Source organism: Lemur catta, chromosome 16 (genome assembly GCF_020740605.2).
Source record: "Lemur catta isolate mLemCat1 chromosome 16, mLemCat1.pri, whole genome shotgun sequence".
NCBI lineage: Eukaryota > Metazoa > Chordata > Mammalia > Primates > Lemuridae > Lemur > Lemur catta.
The window spans coordinates 53,291,476-53,316,423 of record NC_059143.1 but is presented as its reverse complement, the minus strand read 5'-3'; positions in this window follow the sequence as shown (position 1 = coordinate 53,316,423).

The following is a 24,948-nucleotide window of genomic DNA, read 5'->3' as shown; positions in this document are numbered from 1 at the left end:
ACACAGAGGAAAGTAGGGGAGGAGTAGAACACTTGGAGACTTGCACAGAGAGAAGCTGGACTGGGGACATTGGTGAAAAACGAGAGTTTTCCCCTTAGCAGCCGGAAGACACCCGGAGATGCAGACAGGTGCAATCACAAGCTGTGATTAGTCTCGCAATCTTATGGCACAGATGCACATTTATTTGCAAAGTATGTTTCTTCTCCCTATGCTTTGTCTATAAAAATCAGGAATAGAAAGATTTGGACTGTGATGATTAATTTTATGTGTCAACTTGACTGGGCTAAGATATGCCCAAATAGCTGGTAGAACATTACTTCTGGGTGTCTCTGTGAGAGTATTTGGGGAAGAAATTAGATCTGACTCAGTAGACTGAGTAAAGGTGACCCTCCCCAGTGTGAGAGGACATCATCCAATCCACTGAGGCCTGCATAGAACAAAAAGGTAGAGGAACAGCAAATACGTTCTCTCTGCTTGAGCTGGGACATGCATCTTCTCCTGCCTCCGACACCGGCACTCCTGGTTCTCTGGCTTCCAGGCAGGGACTGGATTACACCACCGGCTTTCCCGGATCTTCAGCTTGCAGATGGCATATCGTGGGACTTCCCGGCCTCCATAATCACCTGAGCCAGTTCCTGGTGTGTGTTGGGTGTGCTCATCCTATTGGTTCTGTTTCTCTAACACATGGACTGTGTGTGTATTATCCTCCCTTCCTCAGATGTTGGCTTTAGACACAGGTTATGTCTATATGGAGCCAAACAAGAGGATGGCAAGGAGGGAACTCGGTCCATTGGCAAATGGCTTGGTCTCCATGGGTGACACGAGTCAGCACATGCTGTTGGCTGGGCTAACAGGGTGCAGGGTGGGTTGGATGCACCAGGGCTTGGTGGCGGTGGTAGAAGCAGCCCTGCCTGGCGTTTGCCCAACCATGATGGGCCAGCAGTCTAGGCTCTCTCATTTCACGGAGCATAACTTCATTGGAAATATTCACACCAAGTTCCAAACCACATTCTTACATATAAGAAAGGTGACCGTGTTTGTTGACTTCAGTCTTCATTTCTGAACCTAAAGGAGAGTTTTCCTCAATGCATTGCTTACTAATCAACTTTTTTTCAGCTTGTCACTTTGTTTAATGTTGCAAAACACGGCAATTTTTTAAAGTAGGACCTGATTTTGCAAAGAGATGTCTAAACTTAAGTGAAATAATGGATGTAACAAAATACCACCAAATATGACAGCTTTGTTCTGCCAATGTAATTTGCTGATTCTGGAAACCAAATGCAGAACAGTCTGTGCCATTCTCAGAAAAGAGCCGTGCATGACAGACACAGACCTGGGTAAACGCCGGCACGCGCTACGTTAAATAGCAGACTTCTGCATTTGGTTTTGCTTTTTATTCACTTGTCACAGCCAGCTCTTTAATACTCTGCCGTTTCTTCCAGCCTGCAGCCCAGGAAGACCGTCTCACTTTAGAGAGAGAAGATGGTGCGATTTAATGATGCTCCCCAATTCTTCTATTTGTAACATTCTTTGTGATGATATTTCGGGAAATTGAGTGTGGCCCAAAGCTAATTTTCAGGGAGATGCCACGTCAGCATTTAGAAGACAGAGGACACTGTTTGCCTCAAGAGTCGCACACATTTAGGACACTCTGCTCCACCAGGCCTCGGAGTGCACAGGAGCTCGGGGAGGGGGACTGTTGCTCAGTCATCGCTGACAGAGGCTACAAAAACCAGGAAAGAGGCTCTTCAATAATAAGAAAAATAACCATCTGACACCCAGTTTTTTGCCATAAAAGCCCTAGCACACAGCCCTCTAGAAAGAAAACTAAAAGACAGATGTAGATTCGAAATCAATCAAGGGGTCAGCGAACTCCGGCCTGTGGGCCAGTGCAGCCCACCAGCTGTTTTTGCAAAATGTGCTATTGGGACACATGCACTGGGGGTGCGTCTCAGCCACAGCGGCGGGACGGGGGAGTCACAGCGAAGACTCCCTCAAGTATTGCCTGTGTGGCCCTTGGCCAAGCCCTGACGTGGGTAGACATGGATAAACGTTTAAGTAGGTAACAAGCTGTGACCTTTGACACTATCTTACAGTGAGAAGTTGGTCCCTTCCACACCAGACTGACGTCCCTCCCGTGCTGAGCCCAGGGCTCGTCTCCTCCCCACTCATCTCCCACAAGGGCGTCTCGCTCAGGAGGGGAAGCGTGTGTGGTGGTCTCAGGTGGGCCAATGGCTTGCAAACTGCCCTCCTTCCCATTCCAGGCCCCTTTGCAGTGTGACTTTGAGGCTCCTCTCCGGAGGTGAAGCCTTTCCCCAGCCCTGGCATCTGGCCGGTCAGTGCTGTGCACCGAGGTGTAGAACGGAGCAGGGGGCGGCAGGCCGGCTCTGGGCCCAGACCCAGAGGCTCCTACCCTCTCATCCTCCCGAAGCCCACCCAGATGCCACACGGGCAGGCCTGGGCTAGCCTGGGGGATGAGCACATGAGGGAGACACAGCCTCGACTAGCCAGCGTCCCTCATCACCTTGTCTTCCTGCCAGGTGACAAGAGATGCGTGAGTGAACACAGCTGAGAACAAAGGGACTGCCCACTTGAGCCCAGCCCACACTGGGGCCCATGGACTCGTGAGCTAAACGATGTGTTGTTGCTTGAAGTCACTAGTTTAGGAACGGTTTGTTACACAGCAAAGCTAACTGATAACAGGGGACATCACCGAGTCACCCTCTCCAGTAGGTGGACTTCCGATGGAATAGCCCCCCCTGGTGGGGGAGGATAGTGGGCTCTGTCATCAGAATATTCCAATGGAGAAAACTAGGGAATGAGTTGTTTTAAATATACAATAATAAGCTGGCATGTGAATTACCTATGAAAAGGGAGGAATGAACAACAGCAAGCCCTACTATGCAGCAGCAGTCCTCTACTTCAGAATACAGTGAGGGCTCTTTACAGAGTTTGCAATCTAACCACACTCTGGAAGGGTCCCTCTAGCAGAGCATGGGTGCTGGGAGGCCTTGGGAGGTGGGGAGCCTTAACAATTTATTGAAATAGGAGAGACGTCACCTAGAGCCACGCACAGCAAAGGCGGTGGGGTAGGGAGGGCTGCGATATATAATAAATGGGTGGGGAGTGACCGGGAGTGACACACTCTGTTTTGAAAATGCTGCCTGTAGGTGCCCAACATACGCACAAGTCACGTGATGTAGCGAAGGGCTGGCCACCCAGTGTTGTGCCCAGCAAACCTCCCGCCGTCTGGGCCCCTCGCCAGGCACTGCGCTGCCACTGGGCTTGTGTCAGGGCCACTCGTCCTCGCAGTGATCCCACGAGGAAACCCTCATTTCCCAAAATGAGATGACTGAGGCACCGTGTTTGTCACCTCACAGCCTTGTCACATGACACTCTTCTCCCAGAATCTCAGCGTCATCCCATCCCAGAGCAGCAGTTAGGGGACACGCTTGCCCCGCCGTCCCTGCCGCGGACGCGTCTCCCACCGCCCCCCTGAGAGGCTTCCCCTCGAGGCTTCTCTGGGCGGGAGCTCAGTCGCCCACAAGGTCACCAGCTCCAGTGTTTTATTTCTGGGGAATCTAATTTACCCAAAAGCATTGATTCCATCAACATGGATCACAAGTCAGACACTGTGGCAGGCACCAGGGCCGGGAAGGGGAGTGAGACGGAGTCGCCGCCCTTAACAGGGCGGCCACCCTAACGCCACGTCCAAATGCAGAGGACAACGCTGGCGGGGGAGGCCCCACCCCGCACGACCAGCCATGAAGAGGCTGCGCCCGGGCGGGGCAAAGGCCTTCGCAGGAGACCAGGGTATGTGAGAAGGTCAGAAGGCAGCAGGTGAAGCCAACTTAAAGGAACGTAAGCAATCCTCAGAGGGAGCTCAGGAACTCAGATGCTGGCGTCCTGACTGCCGTCTCCTGGCCCACACACAGGTGCCGCCTTCTGCTCGGCCTCGGCTGAGCGCCTGCAGCACACACAAGGAGAGCGGGCAGGCTGAGTTTATCACACTTTGTCGGGTACTGTACATACGTTGCAACACCTCACCCCTGCAGGAGCAGCCTAGGAAGTCGGCATCGTTAATGTCACCATCCCCGTTTCACAGATGAGAAAACTGAAGCTCAGAAAAGTCAAGGATCTTGTTCAAGGTCAGTTACGCAGTAAATAGCAGAATGAAAGTCTGAACTCAGGACTGTCAGACTCCAGTCTAGTTCCCAACCATTAGGCTAAAGTATCTATGATAGCTGTTACAGCAAATAAGGAAGAACAGTATTGAGCATCTCACCCTGGGATTTGTGAGCAAACCATATTCAAGACCCAACGAGACATAAGTGACCGCGTCACGGTGCAGTTCTTTGAGTCAAAGGGTGTTGAGTGTGTCACGGGATTGGCTCAGATGGGCTTGTTGGGGCTGAGAAATCTTACCTAGACCTGAGGCTGCAGGTGAGGAAGAGAGGGCATGAGGAAAAGCCAGGCTGAGGTCGCCCCTATGCTGAGCGGCCACGGCTGACAGCAGCAAGACCTGAGCCCAAGGCGGGAGGCGGTTGCCGCAGCTGGAGAGGCTGCTGGGGTCAGAGCAGCAAGGTCAGAGAAGGCATGTGGGCTGAAGGAGGAACGCGGAGCTATTGTGGGCTCCTAAGCAGGGGAGTAGCTTGATGAAAATAGCATTCTTGGAAGATTATCCTGCCAGCTATGTATAGGACGAACTGGAGCAGGAAGAAGCGGAAAGAAGTGAGCTCTCTTGACGGCTGCCGAGGCTGTCCGGGCACGGCGTGCCGAGTGGGAGTGAGAACCGTAGGAGCAGGGACGGAGAAGGACAAACCAAGAGGCAAGGTAGAAGGAGGCTCAGAGCAGCTGCAGCTTCCTGGAGCCTCACGGACGACGGCATTCTAAGAGACTCCGCAGACACAAGCCATTTGATTTCGCAGGAAGACACTGGTCAAAGACACATCACTCTATCAACCTTAAGACTAAACTTGACCTCCTCTGGAAGAATAGCTTTCCTCATGCGGAGGTTAGTTTGGGGCCCTGCTCTTGGCCGTGTGTCTGCCCAGACAGACATTTGCAATGTCAATGTGTGGTGGTTACAATTCCACTATCACTTCGCCTGTGGCTACAAACACCATTTTGACTGATACTTGCTCCAACAGTCTGTGTTTTAGCATCTCATGGGATGGACCGTGAGGAATGTGAGTCATGTTTACTGAATGGTCAAATGACAGGAGTGACACTGGTTTGCCAGAGAAGTCATGCCATGGAAAACCGGTGCCCGGCACCCCTAGCCAGCACTGCACAAAGAAGCGTATCAGGACTCAGTGAGAGGTCACCACACACACACAGGGTGAAGTTTCATTTGCAACTTCCAGGGAAACTATTAGGTGCCGTGAGATATATTGGCAGGGACCCAGAAATGGTGGTCCCCATGTGAGTGGGCTGGTTCTGCCTGAGCTTTCAGCGAGACCTGCTCGTCAGAATCAGAGGAGGGGTAGGACAGGGAGCAGGGAGGGACGGACACAGCGGGACCAAACGCCCACCGCCAGGAGAGGGAGAGTCTCCGGCACATCTCCCCAGCCTCAGACTCCCTAAGTCCTCCTCAATCCACGTAGTTTATTTTCTGTGAAGCCAGTTAACCTTTGGCATGATTCAGCACAGGGCCCGAGCCTTAGTGGTGGCAGCAAACGGCAGGAGAAAGATGTTCTGATCCCATGTGGCTAGTAACCATACTTACACACTGGAATTAGAGCAACATCTGCATCGGGCTTTTTGTTGTAAAGTGTCCACAGCAAACATGCTCGTGGCCATCTCTGTGTAGACGGGCTCCTCTGTAAACAAGGGAGAACGCCTCTCTGTCATGTCCAGTGCTTTATTTTGAAGCTCAAACCATGCACACACACAGGGAAGATCTGTCATCCTACAGGAAGCTCCTTCTTGGCTGCCAACATCTCTCTAAAATCTCTTCCAGATTTGTCTCAGAGAAGACAGAGGTCCCACTGTGCACTGTAGAGCCACCAAGCAAGACCAGCAGACACCCTTCCAGGAAACCCAAAGACAGCAGTAAGTGCCTCAGCTCTGGGACGCCTCAGCTCGCCGTTGTCACTGCGGCGTCAGGCTGGGGGTGAGGTGTGGGGCTGGAGTGCCTCCCCGCCGTCCGGAAGAGCATCACCTGGCCAGTGACCAGTGGCCGGCAGGTCTCCCTGCATGGTCCTGATTTCTGGAACTGCGGGTGGTCACATGAAGACCTGGAGGGACCCGATTGCTGTTTTCAAGTCTCCGAAGTGTGGTCAAGGGGCAGAGGAAGTGATCCTACCCTACTGAGCCTTTGGGGGCAGAACAATGATATTAGGAATCAGATTTTGGTAAAGGAAGAAAGAATTTCCTGATAGACTGTCTAAAAAAGGGATAAGCTGCCTTGTAGGACAGTGAGTTCCCTGTTACCAGAGGTATTTAAGCAACGGTTGAGTGAACAACGTTTAAAGAACAGCTGCTTCGGGGACACGGGGGTGAACTCATGCTACAGCCCCTCCCACCGTAGGACGCTATTCTCTCCTTAAAGTCCTGCAAAACCGTTACTAATTTCCTATGGCTGCGGAAACAAAGTGCCACAAACTGTGTGGTTTCAACAACAGAAACATGTTGTCTCACAGTTCCGGAGACCAGAAGCCTAAGGTCCTGGTGGTCTTTGCCGCTCTCTGGCTCGTAGGAGCAGCACCCTGATCTCTGCCTTCATCTGCACGTGATGCTCTCTCTGCACCTGTCTCCAGTCAACTCCTTTCATGAGGATGGATAAGAGCCCACCCTAATGACCTCATTTTACCTTGATTGCTTCTGTAAGAAAACAAGGTCATATTCTGAGGTAGGGAAGGTGAGAATATCAGCATGTGAATTTTGGGGAGACGCAATTCAACCCATAACAAAACCCTTTGAGGGAAGGTCTAAGTCATAACGTATTGTCTACCTGAGGTGTACATCTGTTTCAACAACACAAGGAGGCCAAGGCTGGTGAAACCTGAGGTGGCAGCTGACACAAGGTTACACTTTTTCACAGGAACGCCACCACCTACGAAATGAGCAAGGACTTCATTTCTGAGCGCATCACCCGAGTTCCAAGAATTAAAGATTTTCCTGCAGCTCATCGCGTGTGACATGCATGACAGCTCATAAACACGTAGTCACCATAATTGCTTCATAAAAACTTCACAGCAGCTCCCTGCAAATCACCGGTGGGCTCTGGACGCCCAAGTTCATTTCTCCGTACAGCTCACGGCTCACCTGTGCTGCCCACCAAGCCCCGCCGCCTCTCCGTGCTGGCGTCTGCTGTCCCCCCGCCCCCCGGACACGTGGTCCCCCGCCACTCTTCTTCATGTCTTCATGTGACACTCTCAATTTAAGCTCAACAAAACTAGCTTATCCAGGGTCTCAATACTTGGTATTCTGGGTTGCATCATGTCCACAAAAAAGATACGTCCACCCTCAAAACATCAATACCTGCAGAGGTGATCTTACTTGGAAATAGGGTCTTTCCAAATGTCATCAAACTAGAATGAGGTCATACTGCAGTAGGGTGGGCTCTAATTCAGTATGACTAGTGTCCTTATAAAAAGAACAGATAAAACACAGGGACGTTCAGGAGAAGGCCATGTGACAACAGAGGCAGAGATTGGATTGCCGTGTCCACAGGGCAAGGAAACCAAGGATTGCCGGGAATGCCGGAAGCTGGCAGAGAATCCCAGCCTCCCCCCTAGAATCTTCAGAGAGAATGTGGCCCTGCCAACACCTTGACTTTGGACTTCTAGCCTTCAGACCATGAGAAAATAAATTTCTGCTGTTTAAACCCACCCGGTTTGTGGCGCTTTGTCACAGCAGCCCTAGGAAACTAAGACATTTAGAATGAGGACACAGCATAATTTTGTTATAACGATAATAGAATAATATTAATAATGACAAAATGGTAACTTAATGCTTCCTCTGTGTCCTGGATTTCCACTAATCTTCACAACAACCCTGGGAAGTAAGTGCATCTTATGGGGCATTCTCATTGGGAGAGAACAAAGGGACAGACAGGTTAAAATATTTAGGTTATTAAGTATGAAATCTCTGATTTCCTTAAGTATAAGTTTGTTGCTATCTCTGACATTTCACTGTGACACTTCTTGTTTTGTTTTTATTGTGAAGGTACACCCTCAGTCTTTCAAACACACAGTTTGGCTTGTGATTATCTTTCAAATTTTTTTTTAGAGCAGTTTTTGTGAAACCACGGATAAGTCAAAATTTCGAGTTATCTTTGAATATGAGTTCTGCCATGGAACCAATGCAGTGCAGACAGCTTGAAATATCAACAAAGTGCTCAGGAAAGATGTGACTAATGAAGACACAGTACCTCGATGGTTTGAGAAGTTCCATTCTGTTGATTTTAGTCTTGAAAATGAGCCATATGGGTGACCTGATACCAAGGTGGATAATAAGCTGAAAGCTACAGTGGAAGCGAATCCATCTCAACCTATACGTGAGTTAGCAGCAAGGTTTGACATTACTATTCGAACAACATTGGACCATTTGAAACAAATGGGCAAGGTAAAGAAGCTGGATAGATGGATTCCACATGAATTAAATGAGGTCAGAAGAGAAATCGTCTCAAAGCTTGGCTCTCTTTGCTGTCACGACATAAAGGCGAACCATCTCTACACCGCATTGTTACGTGTGATGAAAAATGGATTCTTTCTGACAATCACAAGCATATGGTACAATGGTTCCATAAAGATGAAGTACCAAAACACAGTCCAAAACCAAATATTCATCAAAAAATGCTAATGGTGTCTGTTTGGTGGTCCAGCACTAGTATTATCCACTACAGCTTCATGAGACCTGGTCAGTCCATGACAGTGGACGTCTACTGCAGCCAACCGGACAAAATGATGAGGATGCTCACAATTGAGCAGCCGAGATCATTCAATAGAGACAGGCTAATCGTCTTGGAAGACAGTGCTGGACCACATGTTGCACAAACAACACTGCTCACTCTACAGAGGCTGGACTTGGACACTCTCTGTCATCTACTGTATTCACCAGACCTTGCACCAACTGACCACCACTTCCAGGTTTTGAACCACTTCTTGCAAGGAAAAATACTCAATTTCCAACAAGCTGTGGAAAACACCTTTCATGATGTCATAGTCCTCACTCTCCAGGCTTCTTCGCAGCTGCCATAAACAAGCTACCATTAAGATGGCAAAACTGTGTCAATAGTTTAAGCACATACTTTGATTAATTGTGCTGCTTCTTGTTTGAGACATAATAAACTACGCTTTTGATTTGAAATCAGACATTTCACATTTAATGATCTTTAATAACTTGGTCAAGCCAGGTGCAGTGGTGTGTACCTGTAGTCCCGGCTACTTAGGAGGCTGAGGTGGGAGGATTGCTTAAACCCAGGAGTTCTAGGCCAGCCTGGGCAACATAGCAATACTCCATCTATATGTTAAAAAATGAAAAAAAAGAAAAACCTTGGTGAAGTTCACACCAGTAGACAGGGAGAGAATCTTGAATTAATTAAAGGACTGTTGGACCCAAGAGCCCATGCAGTGTGCCAGAATATTGACCCCGGCACAAAATACGCGTACATTTTGCAAACAACAAAGATTTATTCCAAAGTTATAGACAGAGATTGCATGGACCCTTTGCCAAAATTCTCACCATTTTGGAATGATTCGCAAAATTATCATTTGGAATTTGTCTTTGATTTTACCCAGAAATATTGACACACATGCTGTTATGACAAGGCAAAACAGCCATCATGCATAGTTTTTCATGAATCCAGAAATTAAATTTAACTGCATTTGCTGTAATTCATCCAAACTTTAAAATAAATATGAAAAGCATTGCTTTTTTCTAACACTAGTCATCTCAATATAAGTGCAATTTAGATATTTAAATGTGTCATACTATATCTATATCCATACCTTGTGCCTTTATAGAAACGGTGTTTCTAGAGTAGGTACCTCAATAATAAAAAAAAAAAGAAATTCAGGTTTAAAAATACCATATTAATAAACATTTATCAATTCCTATCAAGCAGAAAAGGAAAACATTGTCTTCTCTTATCTTACACTGGCTAGAATACATAAATTTATATGACAAACAGCTTCATTTTTCTTTCTTTCTTCTTCCCTTTTTTTTTTTTTTTTGCATACAAATAGGCACTGTGGGAGGGTTTTGCCTTGTATTAATCAGGGTTTCTCACCCTCGGCACTGTTGACACTTGGTACGGGATCATCCTTTGTTCCAAGGGCTGCGCTGTGCATTGCAGAGTGTGGAGCAGCCCCCGGTCCTCTGCCCACTGCATGCCAGTAGCAGCCCTGCCCCTGCCCCCCAAAAGCTTCTCCAGACATTGTCGTGTCCTTTGGGAGGAAGGGGCAAAACTGCCCTGGGTTGAGAACCACCGCAGTAGAAATAGGCACGTTTCCAATTTCTTTCTGGCGTTAAGTTGAAAGACTGAATATTGAGCTTGGAACCAGGCCATATTCAAATAATAACTCAGTAAAGAAATCGGGAGAATGAACAAATAGTAAATTGTCCAGCAAATTCAACATTTCTCCCTGCCAGGATCAGGCATCCCAGGCCAGTGGTGGGATGACAGCAGCGGGCTCCATCCTGCAGCCCGGGAAGCAGCCTCCCATCTCCTTCCCTGTGGCCATGGCGTCTCCAAGGGGATGGCCCTTCCCTCTGCCCCCTCAGAGACCATGGCCGCAGATCAACCAGCATGGAGTGACGAGAATGGTGTCCTCTCTGAATAGCTGTTGGGACAACCAAAATAACCAAACCTATGGTGGCTAAACCATTACCGTTTCAGTCCTGAGACCACTCAAGGAAACCCCCACGGAAGTCATCTTCAAGCACACCTTGCAGCCCTGGCTCCGAGTTGGCTGCGTGGTTTTCTATGACAAATGGGCAAAGCAGGCCTTGCCACTAACAAGTCCTGGCCACCTGAAAACACCACCATGCACGTGACAGTGTGATGGTGATGCAGTTATCAGGCAGTGCTGTGGCAGCTAAGTCCCCTGTGTCCCCGGATGGCACACCTGGCCTGGCACACAGTAGGTGCTCTCTCTGTGTATTTGTGGAGTAAATGACTAAGTTTATCTTGGAATGTGCAAATAAGAGAGCAGCATTTAGAATGCCAGTGGTGGCGATGCTGTACTATTGTGACCTGATCCCACTGCAGGTGGTAGCTGTGGTCAACGCAGGTGGCTCAGGGGATGGCAACAATGCCAAGAATGTACCAAGGAGAGGGCAGGAGAGGGCTGAGGGACGAAAGGGCAGACCGAGGGAGCAGCGCCGGAAAGACACTTACCGAGAGGACTCAGGGGTCATGGACGGCCGTTTCCAAACATTTCGAGACCTACCAGTATCCAAGGAGTAGGCCTGGTCTGGAGTCCCAGGGGACAGAATGAGGACATGTGCTAAGCGTGCCAGGCCCTTCTCGGGCATCCACTGCCTCGCCTTGCTTAGTGACTTCGTGCGGCCCTTCCAGGGGCACAGGCTGTAGTCCTTGCAGTGGCAGAGAAGGCAGGGACTCCCCGTTCAGTGAGGGAGCTTCCTCGCGTTCAGATAAATAAATGTTGAAGTTATCACATGCTGCTTATTGAGCACACAAGTTGCCAAATGAGGCTGGCTACTCACTGATTTTGTGAAGCTGTGAGTACTTGAATTCAATACAGAACATATTGCCTCTTGAAACACAGAACAGAAAGCCATTTTCATCAAACTGGTACTGTTCTGAATTAGCCATCCGGAAGCTGCCTTTCGAAACTGCCTTTCAGACGACGCACTGGTTCACGGGCACATGTGAGTTTTCTCATCTCAGTTTGTGGCCACTGTTCACCCTCAACGACACTGTCATGCGTTTGGTGTTTGATATCCTATTTCAAATACTGGGAGACATCTTTGCAACAGCAGTGTTTTCTAAAAATACAAGTTTGTTATAGCAGCAGTCTTCTGGGTTCTTGATTTCTTCTGCAAATCCCAGAGAACTAATTAAGCCAGAGCCCCGTCCACTGAAAACCTTGCCCTGTCACTGGCTCGGCTACCAGGGGAGCTAAGTGGCAGCGGTGACACTGTCTAAGCTGGGGGGAGGCAGGGCTGAAGGCCAATTAGCTTACAGTGGGGCCTGGGAAGAAGCGAGCTGGGCACGATGTGGACACAGAGGCTGGAGGCTGTTCCCAATTTGTTTGAATCTTCCAAGAAATCTTGTGAACACCTGTGGGTTCCTGGGCTCTGCCGGCTCCGCCCTGGGCTGGGTTCTGCCCTGAGCCCATTTATATGTCCCAGCTTCACCTTAAAGGTGCTGCGTGACTGCCCATGGCCTTGCACCTGCACGCACTAGGATCCGCTGGGCACGGGTGTCTTGTTTGAATGACTCCTGCAATGATTGCTGTTCAAGTAGCAAATGCCCTTTTAAAGGGCAAAGCAAATTCTCTCGTAGATCAACTGGGGGTGAAACATAACATGGAAAATTCCAGTATAGGTTAAAAGGAAGCTATTCCCCAATAAGTTCCATGCGGCCGTTTGAATTCATGCCCCTGGGGAAAAGTTGAAGAAATCAGAAAACAGATCTCATTATTATTTGTGTAGATTATGCAAACTTTGCCTTTTAAAAAAATGACTGAGTTACAGAGGATCAGGGAAAGAATTTGGACTGTATTTAAGTGAGAAGGATTAGCCGGCAGGATGTTGATTTATACACGGCAACAACCAATTCCTTATATTTGCCACTGCGGTCCTGTCTCCTGCACAGTAATTCCCACTGTTCCCTCTGAAAGCCCTTGGTAGTCGGTTAGCCCCGAGGTATAATGTTTGATAATATAACTACTCCTTCTGTCACTGCGTTTTGTACAAACGCATTATATGTGGCCCAGAATGGTAAAGATTTATGTATGGGTATGGAAAATAAAAATCAGCATTGATTAAAAGCCCCAGATAGACCATCCAATACCGCCCAAAGAACATCCGTTATTTTGCATTTTGACGTGGCGATTGATAACTCATAAATGCAAGCAGGAATGACAAATGCGCATGGAAACTGGCTTTGACAAAAACGATAACAGTATCAGTCTCGAGGGGCGATGGAGGTATAAGCAGGAACTGTTTAAAATATTTAATCATTTTATGAAGGCTGCAAGATGCTGTTTGACCCTGAAGGAGTGTGAATGTCACATGGATCAGAAATTGCCAAGTCTTTGAAGTGAAATAAAAAAATGGTGTTATTATAGATCCTTCTTGACATCCTATCATTTTTGTATAGGATTAAAAATATGTATACAAAGCACCAGATAAAGGACTCCACCAAAGGATGTCGTGGGTGAAGGGAAAGAAAGTAAAGGCAGACTGGTTGTGAATTTTTACTTCAAAATCCCAAAGCATTTCTTTCATTTTCTTCCAAATGGCAAGAATAGAGCCAAGAGCTCCTAGGAAAAAGATGACGTTGGTTTTTAAATACAGGGTAAATTACCCTTTACTTCTGTTACCTTGGGTCAACTGCTGGAGTTTCTCATCTCCTTTCTCCTGGTGCATTCCGCTCACTTGGGCTCTGTGTTTGTAGCATGTTTGTATGTGGACAGCCATGCGGACGTATATACGCCTGTAAATACCATGGGATGTATTTATGCCTCTGTGCCTGGGGTCTGCTTGCTCTGCAGGAAGTTGGTGATCTTGGTTCTTATCTACCCACCACTGGGAACCCCGGTTCTGCAGCACCGGGCCTCTGTGTTCGCACAGGTAGCGAAGCCGCTCGTGAATACTCCGGAACATTCCCCGTGAGTGAGGATCAGCTCCTGTTCCACTCTGGAATAGCAAATGAAATGTCACGCTATACATTTTCTTATCCCTCGTGTTTCTCTTCCTGCTTTTTCCCTGACCTTGAATTCTCCCCTGTCCCTATTTCGTTTTGTCTGTGGGATGTGAGTGTTAGAAGTGATTTTTCCAGAAGGACTTTTTTCCTCTTTTCTGGGACTGTGTGGTTCCTTGCGGGAGCTGGTGTTTTGTTGTTCTGTGGTATTTCCGCACGTTTGGGGCCACTCTGTAGACGTCCTGCGGCGGGGGTTACTCAGCCCTGGCTGAGGGGCTCTGCTGTCTGGAATGGGAGCGGCACCTGCACGGCAGTGCGGCAGAGAGGACTTGGGACGGTTTCCTCTTGGACTCAAGTGTTAACTTCCTCTGATGGCAGCAGTTTTCCCGCCACCCCGGGTTCTGGGTGTGGGGGAAGTGAGCGTTTGCCAGCGTAGTGGAGATAGTCCCACCTGAGCGAGGCGGACGACAACCGTCACACCACACGCTCACACGTGTTCGCACTCACAACATCACATCGCACAGACACACACAGCTCACACGCTCGCACGCACACACGCACACTCACAAACTGGCGCACGCACACTCACACGCACGCTCCCTCGTGCCCTGTTCTCCGACGCTCGGGAGTGCTTGTCCCCCAAGGTAATTGTGTCCACCTGTGTGTTCACCTATTCACTCTGCTCGCACCTGACAAGACTGGAGCGCAGGGCACAGAGACTGAGCACTGGAGTGTCCCTGTGGCTGCAGATGCCCCTGTGTGGCTGCCCGTCAAAGCCATAGCACGCTGTCCTTCCACACTGTGTGGACACCCGGTAGCGGCAGCACAGCAGCGCGAGGCAGGCGGTCCCTGCGCAGGTGGTCTTGCTGCCATGGACGCAGGCTTGTCTCCGTGCCTCCGTCTCTGGGAGGTCTGAGCTGCGGTTCTCTTGGAGGACAGTGTCGCAGACGCCCAAGAACCTGCCCACTAGCCAGGACACCCCTGCGGTCTCAGAGAAACACAGATCTCACTCAGATGGTGCCACCCCAGCCTCGGAGAACAGACGGGAATTCTGCAGGGAGATGGAGCCCCTCCCGTTAAGGTGAATTGTCCTCATCACCCACGTGCCTGGCTGGAGCTCCTGGACTCACGCCACCTCCGCCACCCCGGCCACACTCAGCAGCTGGGAGAAAGGCCTGAACACATCCTCCCTCCAATCCTCCGGAAGGAACCAACCTTCCCAACACCTCGACCTCGGACTTCTAACCTCCACAACTGTGAGACGCTGAATTTCTGCTCTTCTTGGCAACGCAGTTTGTGGTCTTTGTTAACAGCAGCCTAGGAAGCTGTGAAGCCCCGTGAAGCTCAGGGCAGACACAGAGATCACCCTGGGTCATTCTGGTGGGCTGATGCAGTCGCATGTGTCCTTAGCAGAAGGAGGCAGGAGGGGGTCGACCACAGAGGAGACGTGCATTGGTGGGAGACAGAGGAGCAGACTCAGGGAGAGGTTCTGCCCCCGGCTGGGAAGGTGGAGGAAGTGACCGTGAACCAAGGAGAACCGCAGCTTTAGATGCGGGAACGGGGAGGACAGCGATCCTCTCCCGGACCACCCACAGGGAACGTCACCTGCCAACACCTGGATTTTGACTCACTGGTGCTGATTTCAGGCTTGGAGCCTCTAGAAATAAGGGATAACAAATTTCTATTGTTTTCAGCCACCAAGTCTGTGATAATTAATTGTGGCAGCCACCATGGACCAAGCGTTTTCCCACGTAAAGACACTAACTAACCTAAGTGTCCTGTATTGTATCACCTTCAGCCCTTCATCGGTCCTTGGGAGTAAATCACATCAGCCCTGTTTTAAGGAGGAGTCGACTAAGAGAGGAGACAGAATATTCTGGCCCCAGGTCACAGCACTGACAGGGTGGAGCTTGGATCTGGCCTTGAGCTGCACGAGCTCCATTTCTCAGCCCTGCTCACCACCCGGGATGCATCTCTGCAGAACATGCTGGCCTCCTCCTCGTCTCCCTCCACACCCATCAACCACTTACCAGGCCGCCAGACTCCACGCCCAGCTGCAGTGGCACCATGCCACTCCCAGCTCAGCCGCCAGAGCCACTGAGCCAACACAGGTCCCCCGGGCCTGGCTTCCGTGCACCCCAGAGCCCGAGCCACCCTGTCCTCCCACCTCACCCCCCACAGCTCCCCCGGGGGCCCAGCTGCAGCCACGCACACCTGCTTCTAAGCCCACTGCCAGGCCTCTGCGCATGCATATCCCGACCTAGAGCACCTCCCCTCTTCCCTCTACTTGTCAGAACTCAGGCTCTAGGAAGTTGAGTCCGTACCAACATCTCCATCCTCTGAATCCTGGTTCTACCCGACTTGGTTTGGTATTCAGCTGTTCTTTATTGGTTGCATGTGTGTTAGTTTCATCTTCCCTGGCTGGACTGTGAATTTCTTGAGGATATTGAAAAAAACGTAGAGGTCTCTGACCTCATAAAACGTATACTGCAGCTGCGGAGACAAAACTTCTCAACATCAGAACAGTCAGCATCAAAGTGTGGGTCCAATGAGGCAGTGGCAAGTGTACCACGTTGAGGACACGGGACTAGGAGTCAGAAGAACTCAGTTCTGACCCTGGTTCCGTGCCCTCAGGGAAGCCCCTCTGCCTCACCAGGTCCCTTTTCCATTGTCTATGAAACTGGACCCTTGAGCTCCGTGCCCTCTGATGTCTCTCTGATCTCTAATGCCCTGTGACCCAGGGCTGGCACCGGGATGTGTTCTAGTCCCGAGATGCCTTCCCTCCTCACCCGTGAATCCTGCCAGAGACCATGTGAGTCACATGCTGCAGCTTATTAATCATCCCAAAAACTGGGGTCTTGTATGATTCAGATGCAGGGAAGCCCTACCTGCCACCAGAGCCTTTGTTGGCACTGACGACTTGCGAACAGTCCTGACTTCTGCTGCCTTGGCAGGATGCGGTCGAGTGGTCCCCTCTTACCCAGGAACTGGCAAATGGGAAGCAAAAGCTGTTGCTCACTGTGGCCAGACTCTGAGTCTAGCACAGGCAGCAGAGCACGTTCTAGACCCAGAGGAAAGCCCACGAAGCCTGGCTCTGTCCTGTCAACCACCCACCCACGATCTCTGGCTTCACAGTAGCTTCCAGAAAACTTCACACGCAGCAGCTCAGAACTCCACTGAACACCAAGCAAAGGTGGTGACTAATATGCTGTTGGAACAGTCCGCCAAACAGCAAGATCATGACAACAATGTGACAAGCTGGTGGAGATGGTTGTAGCTCCCAGAGATGCGGGGTGGCGCACTTGACGGAGAAATGTGCTGTTTCCAAGGTCCCTGCTGGTGGCAGTGAAGGAGGACAGGGCTGAGATCAGGGGAGGGCAAAAGGCAGTCGGAAGAGGGGCTGCACCAAGGCAGCGGAGAGCCAAGAGTAGAAGGATCTGAAAGACCCCACAGGACTTTGCACAGGCCCGGAGGGAGGCGGGGGAGAGCGGGCAGAGGCCAGGTTTCCTTCGGGGAGGCGGGAGTGGCAGTTGGCAAGCTCTGTCCCCAGCCTGAGCGTGCTCTGCAGGCGGCTCACTCGGTGCATTCCCTGTGGAATGTCTCATTCCACCCACGTTAATCCCAAACCCGCCCTGCACTTAGACTGAGAATGAGGATGTTCCTAGAGATTCCTTCCACAATGGGCAGATACAGACTCCTTTCTTGGGTCAAAGGTGCACCCTCCAAATTATTTGCTTATGAACCTCTACTAGAAAAAAAAATGATTATCAAAAGTGTGTGCACACAGTATTAAAAGTGTGTGCACAAAGACCCACTATAGGTATAATGATTCATTTATAAATTATAAACACAAACCACTATACTAATATCTATTATAATCTATACCAAACAGAAATTAAGATTATGTAAATAATTTTTAAATTATTTTATTTACTAATGGCTCTAATTTTTAATTAACTGATTTATTTTTTGTTAATTTTTTGACATTGGGCAATATGATTGAATATGCTTCGTTATCTTTGAAAATCTTGCTTTCAACCAGTGTTTTTCAAAGTGTGACCCCTTGTAGCTTAGGGCCCCTAAAACCCAAAACCCGTTCAGTTGATCTATGAGATCAGAGCTAGTTTCATCCTAACGTGGGTGTCACTTGCCTTTTTCACTATGTTGGCATCTCCCTGGCGGTGCAAAGCCATCAGCGAGCGGAGCTGTGGGCGCGTCCGTACAGCCATCCTGTTGACGGCCATCATTTGCCCCGTCCCATACACGTTACAAAACGTAGCCAACTTCAGTTCCTTGATCAATTTCACTTCCTTGATGGAGCTGTCAGAATTATTATTTTATTCAATCCTGGTCTTTAATACATGTCCTTGTAACATCCTCGGTGATGAAACAGGAGCTTGTTCCGCACACCAAAGGAAGGTGTTGTCTCCGGGAAGAGCATCTGTGTGCCCGTGGGATCTGGGAGCCGAACCAGCCACTTTTTCCGTGGAACTCCTTCTTCCCCTAAAAGAATGACTGACAGACAAACGGTGGCTATTCACATTTGGGTATTTGCAGATATTTTCTCAAGACAAGCAAAGTGAGCCTGTAATGATGGGGAAAGCTGACAGTATTTGCTGCCAAGGATAAAATTCAACTTTTTGATTGAAAAATTAGAATTTTGAAAAACATTGTCTACCACCATGAGCTTGACAGCTTTCCAAAACTTAAAGACTTTTTGTGTGAGATTGGGTGATGTTAATGAATGTGGTATTTTGATAGCGTATAATGAAATGTTTAAACATTTGGAAGTCCCCCATAGCTCAGTTGGCCAATATTGTTGAAACAATGCAAAATGTTACAAAATAATACATGGATGAAAAATTAGTTCCACGTATGAGAGACAAATGGATTTAAGTGTTACAGAGTACAAAAGTTCGTTGATACGTTTTCACATTCCATTAACATATTACTACTAAGAAACAACCACTCGCTGAGTTTTGGTATAATATCAAAGAAGGTGGGCTACAATTATCTGAAAGCCTACTAAAACATTTCTCTCTTTTCCAGATACATAGTTGAAAGAAGCCAGATTTTCTTTATATATTTCAATGAAAACAGTATATCACAATCAATTAAATGCAGAAGCAGATCTAAGAATTCAGGTATGTATTAAACCACACATGAAGAGATTTGCAAAAATATAAACAATGACATTGTTTCCACTACTTTTTTCACTTTAGAAAATATAGCTTTTTTATTAAAAATATGTTATTTACATTAACAAAATAAAGAGCACTATGTTAAATGAATTTATAAACAAATATTTCAAATTTTCTCAGTTTAACTTTCTCATATGATAAACAGATCTATCCCATATAGGTGAAAGCTCTTTAAGTTAAGTTGTCACTAAATTTTAAGAGTTCAAAGGGGCCCTGGGACCAAAAGGTTTGAGAACTGCTGGTTTAAGCTGGTGGAATGCAGTTTAAACAATGGTTCAGAATTCAGTTTTTGCCTATATTTGGTTGAATTTGTCATCACTATTGAAAACAATACCTCACAAAGATACAATATATAGAATTAATACTTAGGACAGGACAGCCTTCATCCCTAAGGGTAGTGGGTATGAATGCATATTTCAGAGCATGCTCTTGATTCTTTTAAATCTGTGGTCATCTTTTTGTCAGATTAGACCTTCACTGTGGCAGAGGAGACACTCCGAGGAAGAGTAGAGTGTCAGAGTCAGCTCTTCCTTGTCACTGGCTTGTCCCAGCGTTATGACCACTACCTTTAATCTGTGGCTTCAGCAAGAACTTATTAAACCACTTGTCTATTTTGTGAGGGTTGGTTTGATTAAGACTATAAAATATGATTCGTAAAGCCCCTGACTGGGCGTGCACAAACTACAGTACTCCGAATGTCACTGCCCATGTGCCCTCTGCTTTGCAGAGTCCCACCCTGCCCTCTGCCTACCTCACGGACTACATTAGTCTGCACAGGCTGCCACAACAAAGGACTGTAGACTGGGTAGTTTCTACAACAGACATTTACTTTTCACAGTTCTGTGGTCTGGGAAGTTCAAGAGCAAGGTGCAGGCAGACTCAGTGTCTGGTGGGGCTCTCTTCCCAGTTTGCAGACAGCCACCTTCTCACTGTGTCCTCACGTGGTGGAAAGAGAGAGAGCTCTGGTCTCTTCCTCTTCTTATAAGGGCACTGACCCCATCATGGAGGCCCTAACCTCATGACGTCATCTCAACCTAATCACCTCCCACAGGACCCACTTCCAAATACCAACACACTGGGGCTTGGGGCTATAACGTGAATTTGGGGGAACACAAACATTCAGTCCATAACAGGAACTATGGGAGACGCGATTAATCATCTAACACACCAAAAGAATAAGACGTCAGCGTCAACCTAGATAGTAATGCTTATAAAATTTACTTTCTTTCTTCTTAAAAAAAAAAAAAAAAGATGGACACACACACAATATTTTCCCACTCCAGGAAATCACTGGACATGCTGAGGCTCGCTGAATAAAGGTTCCACCGTCAACTGAGTGACATTCTTCACGTGACATCGCTCACGACGGGGACCAGCAAAGGGGAGGAACTGAATGGAGTTTTGTTTCCTCGTCTACAAAATGTCCAGGACAAGGACAGCTTCATCGTGGAACTGTGGTGTAGGACGATAGCAGGTCCCCAAAAAGAGGTTCCTCAATGTCCCTTGGTAACCTGTTTTTATGATGAACACCTGCACTAATGAGCTTTTCTTCACACTAATAGTTATTCAAATGTCTTGTGGTTCACTTTAATCCTGTTCCCTCTGATTAGTTGCTCAGGAAAGATGAGGAAGCTGGCCTCACCCTGCCATGGGAGTTAAAACAACAGCAACCAAGACCAGCAGACATTTAGAAAGGGTCAAAGGGGCTTTGTTCACTTCTGTGCTTTCTGTGGGGCCCTTGAGCAAGGAAATGGTTCTAGCTCATCACAGGGCCGTCCACACACACGCCTCCGCTCTGAGGAATCACGCGCACTGGGTGTCACGCCGCCTACTGAAAGCCTTCGCTTCTGAAAGCCATTAGGAGAGCCTTGTCCGCCCCTTCCAAAGCTTCCCACAGCTTCCCTGAACTCTGCTCTTTCCGGAAGGACATCGCATTACTAGGCCATCATCCATTTTCCCAGGAGGCACTTTAGAGACCTGGTGTGATGGCCAGTCATGTGATTTGATGCTTTTCTACCATTTGTGACTTGGGAGTGTGACAAAGTAAGGAGCATTTGGAAGTGCAGCACTGAATATTCCAGAAGATTAAAGAGTTCAAACGTGGCCAGAGTCTGCAGTCTTAAATCATTCAAGTTTCAAGTGTTCCTTTTTCTTTCGGGGAGGAGGGTGTGCAGGGGAACTGGAGAGCAAACACCAGGGATGGATTATCTCAATTTGTTTATCCTGACTCTTTGTCTATCAAGCCGTGCAATTAACAATGATACAAATGGAGTCGAACAAAGCCTGACTCCATTTTAGAGGATTTACTGGCAAGACCTTCTGATGGAGCTTTCTAGATCTTTCTGAAGACTAAGTGGTGGTCAGTTTGTGGTGAGGCGACAAGGGGTTGGCTTTTGTCTCCTCTGCTCTGCATCTACCCCCACTGCTTTCCCTCCCCCGCCAGCACGCTCCTTTCCATATCCTTGCTACTAAACCCGAGACAATGTGTAATTATACCAGAGAAAATCTGTCAGAGGATAGCTGAAGTTGCTTAAATTGTGCTGATTTACAAAGATAAGAGATTTTTTCCCCCACTAAAAATATACCTTTTTGCGTATGTAATGGCAAACAACCTCCTGCAAAGTCAAGTCCTTTTCTGAAAGTCATTGCTAGTTTTATAATTTCTGAGTCATTAGATAACAGATAGAACTCCACACTTAGTGGTTTCAAATGTTTATGGTCTGCAATTCATTCTTAATGAGCTCTCTCCATGTCTTTATTCTTCTTCGCACCCTCCTGCTGGGAAGTGTCTTACTCTGCCTTGCCTTTTGTTAATGATTCCACAATCATTTCAGAGCCATTTCTCCTGCCTTATGTAATTCTGACACCACCGAAGAGCCCAGCTCACTGCCTCACAGTTGGAAATGTAACCTTTAATGTATTAATTTTTCTTGCTCAAAACAATTTAACCTCTGTCTTGGTTTTGTGATTGCTAAGTGTTCCAATTAAATGCCTCTTTCATTTTTTGTCCTGGAGGGCTTGATCTTACCCGAATTATGTTGCAGGTACCCTACCTCACCGGGATGAGCATGGTGGCTCGCTCACGTGCCCTGCCGTCAATCCATTATCTCTCTCATGAGCGCCTGTCACATTTGCAAAACACCTCCTTCCCCAAAAAGATTAATTAAAATAGGTTAAATGAGAAGCAGCATTGTCTGTGGCAGAGGAACAAATCATTTTAGCCCAAAAGATAGAGGTGTCCAGGAGAAGAGAAGAGTCCTCTCCCTGCCCCCCAAACCTATTTGGCCAGGAGAACCTGGAGCACACAGGGATGCGGCATGCGGGGCAGCCACGTGAGGACGGCCACATCAGCTCGTGGAAGACGGGAATTAATCACGGTAACAAAAAGTCTCCAGACACCTGGCTTTTGAATTTTATCACCCGCCTCCATGCAAAATAGGCCCAGCAAGATGGAAGATTCACCAAAGGATTCCTGAGTGGGGACGCGGGGGCCAGGCCTTGACAATCAGCACAGACACATAAAAACAACTGACAATAACGTCGAGGGACAGCCAGCCAGTCTGCCCACAGCTCTGCTGCTGCTGCATGAGCGCCGCCTTGGGGCCAGCCCCCGGGAGCAGAGCATCCTCCTCTGAAGGGCCTTCACCTCAAATTGTCCTTCATCTTGGTGCCGAAGAGTCTACCCTTGAAGTCATCTCCTTTATTTCTTCCAGAGGCTTACAAAGTATGGCATTTAGAGCTGGGGTTGGGGAGCTTGTCAGCCCTCTAGCCTACCTCGAGAGTGTGCTACAGGAACAGCTCAGATTCAAATCCACAAAGACTGTTTGCAATTAAACATTCTATGATCAAATCAGAGCAGTCTTTCCAAGGCAGTCCATGCTCAGAGACAAGGAGTTCTGGTGGGTCTGGCCGGGGCATCCACGTCTTAGATTTGCACTCAGGAGAGCTGTTCACAGGCCCATTAACCCTACCCATCACCATGCCTGTGGTCAACACATTGGGTGAGGGGCACTGCAGGTGGTGGGAGGGAGACAGTCTTGCAGATTTGGCTGTCTCCTTCCTTTTGGTGGTAACAAATGGGTGGTTTTGGTAAAAACAGAAATGCCATGTATAGGGCATCGTAATGACCATAGCTATACTAACTCATCATTTTTAAAACTTTACACAAATTGTGTCTGCACAGTCCAGATCTTCCCTGTTTCAACATTCACATTCTTTCACGAGGAGCCATGCAATGAGTCACCATCCAAAAGGAATCGGATGCCCTGCTCCTCTCAGAGCAAAGCACAGCTTGCCACCACCTCCGAAACGTGCCTGCCAAAAGCTTCCATAAAGTTCCATGATTATTTTTATTGAGAACTCCATCAGTCTCTGTCTGGGTTTAACCTAGTGAAAATCTTCAGAAAGGAATCCACCACCTGGTGGAAGATTGTTCACCAAAAGAATAATAACCATATTTTGAAGCACAATTAAAATGCATGAAAATATTATATTTGAAATAATCAGCATTGGAGCATTTTAATAGTTTCAAAGTTTTCAGAAGTCCAGACTTTCTTTTAAGAAGTGTAAGTGGACTATGAATTATTCTTGCAAAAAGAAAAATTGAAAATGATCTAGACCTAATTACTGTTTTTCAGGAAACGCAAGGGATAAAAGAACTTGTTACACAATACTCTAGGATGCAGGAAGTCAAGACTGTGGGAAATGCTATAGGACCGATGGTCCCTTCTTTCCAGAAATAGATGGTAGAGAAATGGAGAGTAGGTCAATAGATTAAGACCCTTGAGAGTCATATCAACCAAATACAATGTACAGACCTAGTTTAGACTTAGATTTGAAAAAAGACAACAGTGAGATATACCTAAAACAATCAAAGAGAACACTTGCTGGATATTCAGTGATTTTAAGACACTATTGTTAAGCTTGGGGTGTGATAATGGCATTGTGCTTATGTTTTTTATTTTCTTAAGAGCCCTGGTTTAAAAAACAAAACATTGAAGTATTTATGAATATAGTGCTACAGTATCTGGGATTCGTTTCTAAATAATCCACTTCGGGAAGGAGAAGATGGAGCTGGGTGACAGGTAAAAGGGATTCACCCTGCTGTTCTCTCTACCGTTGTGTATATTTAGATGTTCTATAAAGAGTGTTTCCATGGTGGGAGTAGGTCCCTCTGCGGCCGTCTCTGACAGGCTGAGAGGAAGCCAAAGCCCTCACTGGGTCCTCACAGCTGCCATTGCTAGGAGGACTCATTATGGCCACTATTACGATTTTCCTTTTGCAGACAGGGAACCCCGGGCACTGTCCAGGTCCTCTCAGATGGAGGTGAGTCGCCACACATGGTCCTCGATGGCCGAGGAGGCCTGGAGACGGATCCTGCTGCCTCTGCCTGGAGTCTCTTTTGCAGACATGTTTGCCTGAGGTGGGAGGGTCCTGGTCCTATAAAAAGAAATCACTTGGGCACGCTGGGCTCCTTCCCCATCACATCTAACATATTGCAGCACATTTTCTGCTTGATTGAAAAAAAAAAAAAAAAAAACCTTTGTTTTCCGTATTACAAACCCATATATGCTTATTACAGAAAATTAATAAAAACAAACATGACAAAAGAGGACAAAATAAAAGTAACCATAATTTCAACCTATTTTTTTTTTTCAAAAAATGAGAACTATTCACAAATCCCCCACTAAATAACTCTCAGAAGGTTAAAAAAAAAAAATTCCTCTGTGCTTCCCAGAATTGGGTTAAAACGATTTTGAAAATCTTAGCACCTCTCCTACTTGCAAAGAAATTTAAAAGGGAACTGGGACCATTTTGTTTTATTTATCTTTTTTTGTAGAGTTCTCTTATTTTAAAAGCAAATGAAAATATCTTTAGAGTTGCATGAGAATCTCGAATGCTGGGATG